At 34.0% G+C, this 13,676-nt stretch overlaps 1 pseudogene; it reads left to right on the forward strand.

Moving 5' to 3' along the window:
• The first annotated feature begins 8,839 nt into the window (after positions 1-8,839).
• Positions 8,840-11,842, forward strand: LOC132737140 (invertebrate-type lysozyme-like; annotated as a pseudogene).
• The last annotated feature ends 1,834 nt before the right edge of the window (positions 11,843-13,676 follow it).

Genomic DNA, 13,676 nt, shown 5'->3' on the forward strand with positions numbered 1-13,676 from the left:
ACTATAAAATACTGAGTAAAGTTATTGCTTATAGAATTAAACGTGTACTAAATAACTTGATCGACAATAGCCAAACTGGATTTATTAAAGGCAGATACATTGGTGAAAATATAAGATTGATATATGATGTAATCGAGTACGCAGAACAAAACGAAAAACCTGGAATATTATTTTTTGCTGATTTTGAAAAAGCTTTCGATAGTTTGAATCATAATTTTATTTCAAAAACACTCGATCTATTTAACTTTGGACCAAATTAAAAAATGTGGGTAAAATTGTTATACAAAAATCCAACAAGTTGTATTCTTTACAATGTTTTCTTGTCGGACTCATTTAATATCAGACAAGGAGTCCGACAAGGCTGACCATTATCTCCTTACATTTTTATTTTAGCAATTGAACTCCTCTCCATAGCAATAAGAGAGAATACAAATATTAAAGGATTTAAAATATTTGATATAGAAGTGTAAAACAGCATGTTTGCTGATGATGCAACAATATTATTAGATGGTACAAATAACAGTTTCAAAGAAATGTTAAATATATTTGAACAATTTTCATTCATCTCAGGTCTAAATCTTAATTGTAGTAAATGTACAGCTCTAAGAATAGGCCCACTGCGAAACCAGCACGACCTTATATATTGTAGAAAAAAATATAGTAATATTTCATGGACATCAGAAAGTGTAAAAACACTAGGAATAACATTTCATTCCAAAACTGACCATATCCTCAAATTAAATTATGATAACAGATTATCTCAATTCCAAATAGACATAAACAGATGGAAAGCTAGACATCTCACAACAATTGGTAATATCTCAGTATTGAAATCATTAATAATTCCAAAATTAACTTTCCTGTTTTCTGTTCTACCTAATCCTCCAAATAATACTGTAAATACAATTAAACAACAATGTTATGAATTTATATGGAGCTCAAAAAGGGATAAAGTCAAACGGGATGTGATAATACAGGAGTACAAAAACGGAGGTCTAAATATGATTGACATTCCTATATTTTTGAGCATTTTTCCAACTGACTCAAGGAAATTTTTAAAATTGATTTACAAAACTTTATCTTGTTTAAAATATAATATCCTTTTTCTTAACTTTTTCTAAAAAGAGATTCACGTTTAAGCTCTTTGAAATTATTTTAAAATGTCTACAACAACATATACATGTATATTAGTTTGTAACGTATGTTATGTAAAATAATTAATTGAAAAATGTAAAATGAATGTATTATGTAAAAAGGTAAATGTAAATAAACGGGCCTTAAACGTGGTTCCAAAAAAAAAAAAAAGTCATTTATTTTCTTAAATTCTAATATGAGTTTGTCCATTTTTTCTAGTTTTGACGAGTCAGCCCTAAATTTTTCTTCTAGCGAGTTTCTTTGTTGTATCAATGTTTCTTGAAGATGACATATTTCTGATTTCTTGAGGGAAATTTCATTCTGCAGGTTTTCGTTAAAGTCCTTGAGTCTTTGATTTTTCAAATTGAGAGCCACATTTTCTGATTTCAAACCGTTAATTGTGTTATTCATTGAATGAGTTAAAGATTTCAACTTTTGAAATTCTGCTATTGAAACATGACTTACAGAGTTGTTTGTTTGGTTGTTCTGAAAGAAAGCATCGTTTTCATTGTAGAATGGTAATGTGCAGTCGCTGTCTTGCGTCTAATAAAAGTTGTCATTCGTTCTTGATCCCGTTGATTAGATAGACTTGACGTAACTGCTTGATGTTGGCAAACTCGTGCAAAGTGTTCAATTCTCTTGCATTTGTTGCATCTTGCTATTTTCGCACACCACTTCTCCTGTCTGTGATAATGATTAAGTCCACATTGTCCACATGATTTTTCACTTCTAAATGGTATTCCATTTATGAAACTCATTGTTGTTTTTCTTGGGGAAGTTGAATTCGTAGTCTCGCTTGCTAAATTGAGAGGTTGGGAAAGACACTGATTCCCACCAAGTATTATGTCCTGATTTGAGGTAGATTGAATCACAAGACAATGTTCCGTTTTATCATTTATTGTTTCTTTCTCAGTGGAATACCACAAACATTTATTATATATCAAATATACACAGGTTATCCTGACGTTAACAAATATAATGTAGATATTAAGAAGCAGTAACAAATATTTCTAGTGGAAAGCCACAATGTTATTAATTGGAAATCCAAAATCTAACTGTTCGATTTTTCTACCTTTACAATATTTCAAAAAATGGTTTCGTTTTAAACTGACCAAAAAATTTTAACATCTTTGTTTCTTAAATAACAAAATAACCAATCAGGTTTCAATACAAAATAATGTAACATATCAGCATATAATTAATAACAACAATCATCACCTGGACATTTTATCAGTAATAAGGTTTAACAACTTATTAAGTACAGACGTATGGAACGCCTGGACTGTCTTATGTTAAGAATGAATGATATACCTGCTTAAATGTCTTTCTGTTGAGTCCGAGATACAAAATGCTGGGTGGAAATCCTAATGTGCTCAGTTATTGAAGTGCTATGTTGTGTGCTGACTGTATTTTATTCAGTCAAGTCAATGTATTGTCGGGTGCATAAGTCGTTATGTTCACTTCTTAAAACAAACAGGCCTGTGGTAACACAATTATGTTGAGTTAAAATGATATGTTGTAGGGTGTTACAGTTATTATGTTCGGTTATAATAATATGCTGTTTGGTGCTCTTCTCATCATGTTCAACCATGAAAATAATCAGTTGAGTGGTACTATCATTTTGTTTGGCTGAGGCAGTGTATTATTGTGCGATACTTTTATTATTTTCAGTTGCAATGACATGCTGTTTGGTGCTTTATTCCTTCTGTTCAGTCGTGAAATAGAACTGTTAAATGGTACAATCATTATCTTAAATGGTACTATCATTATCTTGTGTGCTGATAATATCTTCTTCAGTCAAGTCAATGTGGTGTTCGGTGCAAAGGTCGTTATGTTCAGTGGTTTTTTGGTACTATCATTATGTTCAGATCAGATGATATACTGTTCGGTGCAGAGGTCATTATGTTTAATAGTGAAAACAAACTGTTGTGTGATACCACAATTATGTTGTGTTCATTCGGATATTTTCGGGCAACAAGATGGCAGCCACTAATTTCCATAGGTCACGTCGAGGCTAATGACCACTAAATTGCCAAAACAATTTTCTTCCCTGTAAATATCATCGGGGGCATAAGAACGTTATTTTCATAAATTGGACTTTTAAACACCCAATGGGTATTTTATTTAGTTAATTCATGACTATACTATTGACTGTTACTGTTACAGTCATAATGGGTACAGTATATAAAACTTAAAATGTGGGTAAGGGTAGCCTGTTAAAGTCACACATGACCACCGTAAATAAAACTTAAAATTTATCTGTTTGGTAACTTATAAGAGTCACAAATTGACACAGCAAACGAAATTTAAAATATAAAACATCATATTCAAGTAAGGGAACCCTATTTGAGTCACACATGGCCACAGTATATGGAGCATATAAGTAAGGGTAGCCTATTAAAGTCACATATGGCCACAGCATATGCAACTTAAAATATATGTGTTGGTAACCCATTTGAGTCACACATAACCACAATAAATGGAACATAATATTTTAGTAAGGGAAACCTATTTGAGTCACACATGGCCACAGTATATGGAACATTAGATATAAGTAAGGGTAGCGCAATAAAGTCACACATACCCACATTATGAAGAACATTCTATATAAGTAAGGGAAACCTAATTGAGTCACACTAGGCCAAAATATATGGAACAGTATGTTTAAGTAAGGGAAATCTATTTGAGTCACACATGACTAAAGTATATGGAACATTATATATAAGTAAGGGTAGCCTAATAAAATTAGACTCAAATACATTTCCCTGACTTAAACATTATGCCATATATATTGTGGTTTCACTTACTTATATAGAATTTTCTTTGTACTTTGGCCATGTTTGACTTTATTAGGCTACCCTTGCTTATATATAATGTTCCATTTTCTGTGGTCATGTGTGTCCCAAATGAGGTTTCCATACTTATATTTAATGTTCCATATACTGTGGCCATGTGTGACTGAAATAGGTTTGCCTTACTTGTATATTATGTTTTATATTTTAAATTTCGTTTGATGTGTCCACTTGAGAGTCTAAAAAGTTACCAACACATATATTTTAAGTTTTATTTACGGTGGTCATGTGTGACTTGAACAGGCTACCCTTACCCATATTTTGAGTTTTATATACTGTACCCATTATGACTGTAACAGTATAGTATAGTCATGAATTAACTAAATAAAATACCCATTTGGTTTTTAAAAGTCCAATTTATGCAAATGACGTTTTCAAGCTCCCGATGGTAATTACGGGGAAGAAAATTGTTTTTGCAATTAAGTGGTCATTAGCCTCGACGTGACCTATGGAAATTAGTTGCTCCCGCCCGCCACATTGTTTGACGCGAAGATATCCGAATGAACCCAACATAATTGTATGACCACTCAGCGCATTGTCTAATGACTTGTGCACCGAACAGTATATCATCTGAACTGAACATAATGACTGTATCACACCAGTTTGTCTTCACTACTGAACATAATAACCTCTGCACCAAACAGGATATCATCTGAACTGAACATAATGTCTGTATCACACCACAGTTTGTGTTCACTACTGAACATAATAACCTCTGCACCAAACAGGTTATCATCTGAACTGAACATAATGACTGTATCACACCACAGTTTGTCTTCACTACTGAACATAATAACTTCTGCACTAAACAGGATATCATCTGAACTGAACATAATGACGGTATCACACAACAGTTTGTGTTCACTACTGAACATAATAACCTCTGCACCAAACAGGATATCATCTGAACTGAACATAATGATAGTATCACACAACAGTTTGTGTTCACTACTGAACATAATGACCTCTGCACCAAACAGTATATCTGTTCGGTGCAGAGGTCATTCTGTTCAGTAAGGAAAACACAAACTGTTGTATGATACCGTCATTATGTTCAGTTCAGATGATATACTGTTCGGTGCAGAGGTCATTATATTTAGTAGTGAACACAAACTGTTGTGTGATACCGTCATTATGTTCAGTTCAGATGATATCCTGTTTGGTGCAGAGGTCATTATGTTCAGTTCAGATGATGTACTGTTCGGTGCAGAGGTCATTATATTCAGAAGTGAACACAAACTGTTGTGTGATACCGTCATTATGTTCAGTTCAGATGATATACTGTTCGGTACAGAGGTCATTATATTCAGTAGTGAACACAAAGTTTCAAAGTTTCAAAGTTTTATTTCCGAAAATATCCTGAAGGCCAAAAGCCCATGAGGACAACATTTTAAACAGTGTACATGTTGAAAATTATTACTACATACTAACATATTGTTATAATCGTGTATGCTTCTAAATCTCTAAGTAAAAGTATAGTTATAAACATGATCTAATTTTTTGAATACTGATTATGACATACTCTATCTATTCGCATTACTTCATCTTACAAAGTGTGCTATTGATTGCACAAATTAATAACACCAGTGACTACAACTTCATGACCTAATAAGAATATCCATATGCTTCGCAAAGACCAAAAAAGAAAATTATACCTGACATATCACAATGTCATATATCATTTATATTTTTCATTATGCCTGATGACAAACTGTTGTGTGATACCGTCATTATGTTCAGTTTAGATGATATCCTGTTTGGTGCAGAGGTCATTATGTTCAGTTCACATGATGTACTGTTCGGTGCAGAGGTCATTATGTTCAGTAGTGAATACAAACTGTTGTGTGATGCCGTCATTATGTTCAGTTCAGATGATATCCTGTTTGGTGCAGAGGTCATTATGTTCAGTTCAGATGATGTACTGATCGGTGCAGATGTCATTATGTTCAGTAGTGAACACAAACTGTTGTGTGATACCGTCATTATGTTCAGTTCAGATGATATACTGTTCGGTGCAGAAGTCATTATGTTCAGTAGTGAACACAAACTGTTGTGTGATACCGTCATTATGTTCAATTCAGATGATATACTGTTCGGTGCAGAAGTCATTATATTCAGTACAGAGGATATACTGTTCGGTGCAGAAGTCATTATGTTAAGTAGTGAACACAAACTGTTGTGTGATACCGTCATTATGTTCAGTTCAGAGGATAAACTGTTCGGTGCAGAAGTCATTATGTTAAGTAGTGAACACAAACTGTTGTGTGATACCGTCATTATGTTCAGTTCAGATGATATACTGTTCGGTGCAGAAGTCATTATGTTCAGTAGTGAACACAAACTGTTGTGTGATACTATCATTATGTTCAGTTCAGATGATATACTGTTCGGTGCAGATGTCATTATATTCAGTAGTGAACACAAACTGTTGTGTGATAACGTCATTATGTTCAGTTCAGATGATATCCTGTTTGGTTGAGAGGTCATTATGTTCAGTTCAGATGATGTACTGTTCGGTGCAGATGTCATTATGTTCAGTAGTGAACACAAACTGTTGTGTGATAACGTCATTATGTTCAGTTCAGATGATATCCTGTTTGGTTGAGAGGTCATTATGTTCAGTTCAGATGATGTACTGTTCGGTGCAGATGTCATTATGTTCAGTAGTGACACAAACTGTTGTGTGATACCGTCATTATGTTCAGTTCAGATGATATACTGTTCGGTTCAGAGGTCATTATGTTCAGTTCAGATGATGTACTGTTCGGTGCAGAGGTCATTATATTCAGTAGTGAACACAAACTGTTGTGTGATACCATCATTCTGTTCAGTTCAGATGATATACTGTTCGGTGCAGAGGTCATTATATTCAGTAGTGAACACAAACTGTTGTGTGATACCGTCATCATGGTCAGTTCAGATGATATACTGTTCGGTGCAGATATCATTATGTTCAGTAGTGAACACAAACTGTTGTGTGATACCGTCATTATGTTCAGTTCAGATGATATCCTGTTTGGTGCAGAGGTCATTATGTTCAGTTCAGATGATGTACTGTTCGGTGCAGATGTCATTATGTTCAGTAGTGAACACAAACTGTTTTGTGATACCGTCATTATGTTCAGTTCAGATGATATACTGTTCGGTGCAGAAGTCATTATGTTCAGTAGTGAACACAAACTGTTGTGTGATACCGTCATTATGTTCAGTTCAGATGAAATCCTGTTTGGTGCAGAGGTCATTATGTTCAGTAGTGAACACAAACTGTGGTGTGATACTATCATTATGTTCAGTTCAGATGATATCTTGTTTGGTGCAGAGGTTATTATGTTCAGTAGTGAACACAAACTGTGGTGTGATACAGTCATTATGTTCTGTTCAGATGATATCCTGTCTGGTGCAGAGGTTATTATATTCAGTAGTGAAGACAAACTGGTGTGATACAGTCATTATGTCAGTTCAGATGATATACTGTTCGGTGCACAAGTCATTAGACAATGTGCTGAATGGTCAAACAATTATGTTGGGTTCATTCGGATATCTTCGCGTCAAACAATGTGGCGGGCGGGAGCAACTAATTTCCATAGGTCACGTCGAGGCTAATGACCACAAAATTGCCAAAACAATTTTCTTCCCCATAAATACCATCGGGAGCTTAAAAACGTCATTTGCATAAATTGGACTTTTAAAAACCAAATGGGTATTTTATTTAGTAAATTCATGACTATACTATACTGTTACAGTCATAATGGGTACAGTATATAAAACTTAAAGTATGGGTAAGGGTAGCCTGTTAAAGTCACACATGACCACCGTAAATAAAACTTAAAATTGATATGTTTGGTTACCTTTAAGAGTCACAAATGGACACAGCAAACGAAATTTAAAATATAAAACATCATATACAAGTAAGGGAACCCTTTTTGAGTCACACATGGCCACAGTATATGGAGCATATAAGTAAGGGTAGCCTATTAAAGTCACATATGGCCACAGCATATGCAACTTAAAATATATGTGTTGGTAACCCATTTGAGTCACACATAACCACAATAAATGGAACATAATATCTTTGTAAGGGAAACCTATTTGAGTCACACATGGTCACAGTATATGGAACATTAAATATAAGTAAGGGTAGCGCAATAAAGTCACACATACCCACATTATGAAGAACATTCTATATAAGTAAGGGTAATCTAATTGAGTCACACTAGGCCAAAATATATGGAACATTATGTTTAAGTAAGGGAAATCTATATGAGTCACACATGACTAAAGTATATGGAACATTATATATAAATAAGGGTAGCCTAATAAAATTAGACTCAAATACATTTCCCTGACTTAAACATTATGTCTAAAATATTAAGGCCATGTGTGACTCAATAAGGTTTCACTTACTTATATAGAATTTTCTTTATAGTTGGCCATGTTTGACTTTATTAGAATACCCTTACTTATATATAATGTTCCATTTACTGTGGTCATGTGTGTCTCAAATGGGGTTTCCATACTTATATTTAACGTTCCATATACTGTGGCCATGTGTGACTCAAATAGGTTTCCCTTACTAAGATATTATGTTTCATATTTTAAATTTCGTTTGATGTGTCCACTTGTGAGTCTAAAAAGTTACCAACACATATATTTTAAGTTTTATTTACGGTGGTCATGTGTGACTTGAACAGGCTACCCTTACCCATATTTTGAGTTTTATATACTGTGCCCATTATGACTGTAACAGTATAGAATAGTCATAAATTAACTTGATAAAATACCCATTGGGTATTAAATATGCCATACGATCTGTCCAATTTTCCGGCTCGAATAGTCACGTGATTAGTTATTTAGTTTAGCATCCGTTGTGTAAAGTTATAGTTAAATTACAGACAGACTTCAAACATTACGGTTGTATCACTCATGAAATACTGAAGTCCGTCGGGATTAAAATAAAACAGAAATATGAGGGCGGTCATTGTGTATTTTATTTTTCTGACCACAATTTGTGCTGCAATGGAAACACTACGAGATGAAATAAATCAGAATAAATCAGTCGAAGAGAAATGTAAGTAACAAGTGTTAATACTGTATCACACCGTATAATCGCCGCTAGTGGTGACAGGTTGTTGCAGTGATGGCAGAAATCTAAGATTTACTGATTATTTAAGGTAAGTTATAAACTTGGTTGGTATATTCATATTTACGCAAAGAAAAACAATTTCATTGTTATATACTTACTGACCATTGACGGTAATTTTTGGACTCTTTTCCCCATTTTTTATAAAATACTTTGATTGGGTCAAAAATGAAAACTACGGAAAAAAATCATTCCTGAAAATGATTGTTTTATGTTCAAAATATCTCAAGTTTGAAACAAATAAACGTATTTTTGGTTATATACATAAACATTTATCACTTAGAGTCACGCATGCTAAATTTCAACCCAGTGTGTCTTGAGAATGTTACAAGCGTCAAAGCTATATAGATCGGAAAGAAAATGCTGCCGTCGAAGACAGAAATGTATAAACCAATCAAGTTTATAACCTTCCTGTAGTAATCTGTAAATTTTAGATTCATGTCATCAATGTAGCATTCTGTCTTTACTGACACCGGTTATACGGTGTGGGTATAAGAATAAGAAAAGGTACGAAAGTCGTAATTATAATGCCTGTACATGTATATAAAGTAAATGTTTTCTCTGATTGAAATTTTCAATGAATGTTTGATCAAATAAGCAAAATATGAATTTCGTTCTGGTTAAATTGGAAACAAATCTAAAGAAGAAATTGGGAAGACATTGTCAGACGATTTATAAAGGTAACAATTCTCACATTTTCTGCTGTCTTTTGTAGTCGTGGAAACAAGGAGCGCTGAAGAAGGTTTGGTGTTCGCACTAGGATTGGTATCTCAACAATGCCTCCTCTGTATGTGTAAGGTTAGTTCTTGTAAACAAAGTAGTTTTTTCGACTTCCATACTAAATACTCATTCAATATAAATATTAGCATTGTCAACAGAGTAAAATATAAAATATTGTTCTTCTATATGACAAATGAGTATTTTTGGAAATTGTGAAAATGAGACCAAATATTGAAAGTTTTTGACAAATAAAATTATAGCATTTCTAAGGCATAATGGGCCTTTAATAAGAATGAACATATCCTAATCATAAAAATACAATCGTTATGAAAAAATTAAAGTCAAATAATATTTAGTGTATCACCTCAGTTTTATATTATTGTTATTCAATGTAAACAACAGTAGATAAAATCACAAAATGTTTGTTTACGTAGCAGTTTGAAGAAGTTTACAGGGCGTTTAACTTATTCATATAACTCTCTATCCTATCGATCTATTATTTACATATGGTTTACTATTACATAAATATTTTTTTTTGATCAATTTTGTGAAATGTATCGTAAAATCAACAATATATATACAAAATTTTAACGTAGGATCGGGTTTTAAGTCGCACAAACAAGTTAAAGGTCATATGGCGACTTTCCAGCTTTTATTGGTGGAGCAAGACCTCAGGTGTCCCTCCATCTATTATTTCATGCACCAACGGGTACCTTAGAAGAACCACCGACGTTCCGTAAGCTAGCTGGATAACTTCCTCACATGAAAATAATACAAGGTCCCCGGCGGGATTCGTGGCGCAAGTGGTTTGAAGGCAGCAACCTTAAGCTTATCCATTCGGCCATGGACGATCCTAACAATACACACATGTGTATGATTGATTATCAATCTTCAATGAATGTCTTCTATTATATTTAGAACTTGTTTTATTTTTGTTATAGTTGGAGTCGTCTGGATGTAAGCCAATAGGTTGTCAAATGGATGTAAGATCTCTGGCGTGTGGGTTACTTCCAGATTAAGCAACGCTATTGGATAGACTGCGGTAAACCAGGTAATAGGTATGTAAAACCTTCACACAATCTTATTTATTTATTTGTTTATCTATTTATGTATTTGGTTGGTTGCTTAATTGATTGATTAATTGATTGAATGAATGAATGAAGAAATGATTGATTGATTGATTGATTGAATGAATAAATGATTGATTGATTGATTGATTGATTTGATTGAAGGCTGGGGAATCTCGGATAGTCAGCAAAGTTTTCAGACAGTCCTCCTCGAAAGTTTACATACTTACAAAGATACTGATGTTTTAGACGTTAAAAATGGTCAATACGTTAGTGTATATATAGGACTGGCTTATAAATATGGGTTTTTTTTACAATGCCAGTTGTTTAAGGATGCCCTTGTTCTGAAGCTTATAGAAACGAGAAATATAGAAATTGTTCTTGTAAAATAAATCGTTTCTACTGGATAAATTGTAAAATACATATTCTTAAATGTGACCCAGAGAGGCTGGTTTTTTAATAGGACATTTTCTTATCTTGAGGTGCTACTAAGTATACATTAAAATGAATATAAATAATGTAAATCTTTCAATTTTTAAGCTGTTATGTTTCAGACTGGAAATCCTGCTCGAACGACATAAACTGCTCATCCAAGTGTGTCCAGCAATACATGAAAAGATACGCCACCCACTACCGTTGCCCCCTTAATTGTGAGGGCTTCGCTCGAGAACACAATGGTGGACCTAATGGCTGTCATAGCAGTAGTACCTTGAATTACTGGCAACAACTACAGACAATCCCCGGATGTAAAGGGGTGAATTAATCGTAATTGCTAACAACTATAATGAGTTGATAGAGATCATCTATTTGGACACCGGAAGCCTTTATAAGCTGTACTAAATAAAGTTTTATGCATTTATATATCTATTTCTTTCAAATGTCCGTCCATGTGCATTCGATGTTTATAGAAAATAAAATGTCATATTTCAGACGTTGTTCAGTTTTAAATAGTACGAAACTTCTCTTCATGACGTGGCGATATTCTCTTGTTTAAATACAAATTTGCCCATGTTACACTTTAATTCATCTGTTTTCTTCCGAAAACCTGAAAACTTGGGGCTAATGCATCACAGCAATAGGGGTTGATATGTCTTGTTTATTTGATATAGCGTCCTTTCAGTTACCGGTCGGTCTGAGTTAGTCACTTATTGACATCTAATAAGATAATGCCCTCCTGAAATAATTTACTACATGAGATTGCGTTGATACTTTTTGAAGTAATTTGGAAAGTACGTTGTTACTTCATGCTCATTTTTACTTAAGGTTTTTGCCATTATAGTTTGTTCACCAGTTGGTGATATTATCTAATATTTCAGTTTAATGTTACCGATATGTTACCACCAGGTGTTCAACGATATCAAAATGTTCTAAAAAATTAACTTTATTCAAAATAATCATCGGACCTTGACATATTAGCCAAAAAAAACTTGCAAATAACTTGCTACAAATTATGCAACTTTACAGAAGCACATTAAGACTTAACGCTCTTTATTTTTCATAGTTTTCCTAAATGCATTTACGTAAGCTGATGGTCATGAAACCGTGGAAATGAGCCGCGTCATGACAAAACAAACATAATGGGTTTGCGACCAGCATGGATCCAGACCAACCTGCGCATCCGCGCAGTCTGATCAGGATCCATGCTGTTCGTTATCAGTTTCTTTACTTGTTATAGGGTCTGTAAGCGAACAGCATGGATCCTGATCAGACTGCGCGGATGCGCAGGGTGGTCTGGATCCATGCTGGTCGCAAACCCATTATGTTGCTTTTGTCGTGACGCGGCTCAAATATTTCGTTATCGGCGAGGTCTTCTCTTTGGTTTATACAGAAATTATTTTAGTTCGATTGTGTAGGAAGCTATAAGCTTATAGACACACTTTTGAATCCGTTCCTGGAACCAACCAGTACTGAGCAATGAGTATAAAGTTCCTTGCGCAAGGAAACAACGACTTGCCCTTGACGGGGTTTGAACCCTTTTTTGTACAGTATTTTTTTTTAAAGTAAAGTCTATTTCATGGTTGAAATTTCATATGATAACTTCGTTGTTATGGATTTTAACGTTTTGATGCAGTGCCCCAGTTTCCAGGTTTTCGAAAGGGTATAATGAATGGTGCTATATATCAATTATATTTGTAAATGACATACATACAAATTAATTATATAAACAACTCATTAGTTAAATTTACTGAAAGCTGAAGGAGTCTAAAATAAAGCCGTCTTGCACATGCGCGTACTCTAAAGTCAATCTGTGATATATAAAATATACTAGAACTTTCATATCCATTCTCTGGGGAAAAAAATGTGTAGAAAGCTATAAGCTATAGTTATAGTGGTTTCAACAGTCTTTGGTTTGTTACACAAGTTGTTAGTAACATCAAAGCAGATCAGTATCAGTATTGTTTGCTGCAATGTTGCTTTATTTCGAATTTTATAGCATCAAAGCCGGCCAGAGAAGATACTCTTTGGCTTTCATAGCTTTCTGCCCAATCCCAAAATATATTGTGTAAATATTTAAGAAGGCGGTTCAGCCGAAACGTTGGTATATTAAAGGGAATTATAGAATTTGCAGTTGACTATTTTTTCTATCTAATTTAAATATATCGAATAAATATGAGCTGCGTCACGACAAAACAAACATAATGGGTTTGCGACCAGCATGGATCCAGACCAGCCTGCGCCTCCGCGCAGTCTGATCAGGATCCATGCTGTTCGCTTACCAACCCTATTACAAGTAGAGAAACTGATAGCGAACAGCATGGATCC

The sequence above is a fragment of the Ruditapes philippinarum genome, unplaced genomic scaffold (assembly GCF_026571515.1).
Source record: "Ruditapes philippinarum isolate M1 unplaced genomic scaffold, ASM2657151v2 ctg1258_1_1_1_1, whole genome shotgun sequence".
NCBI classification, from domain to species: Eukaryota; Metazoa; Mollusca; class Bivalvia; order Venerida; family Veneridae; genus Ruditapes; species Ruditapes philippinarum.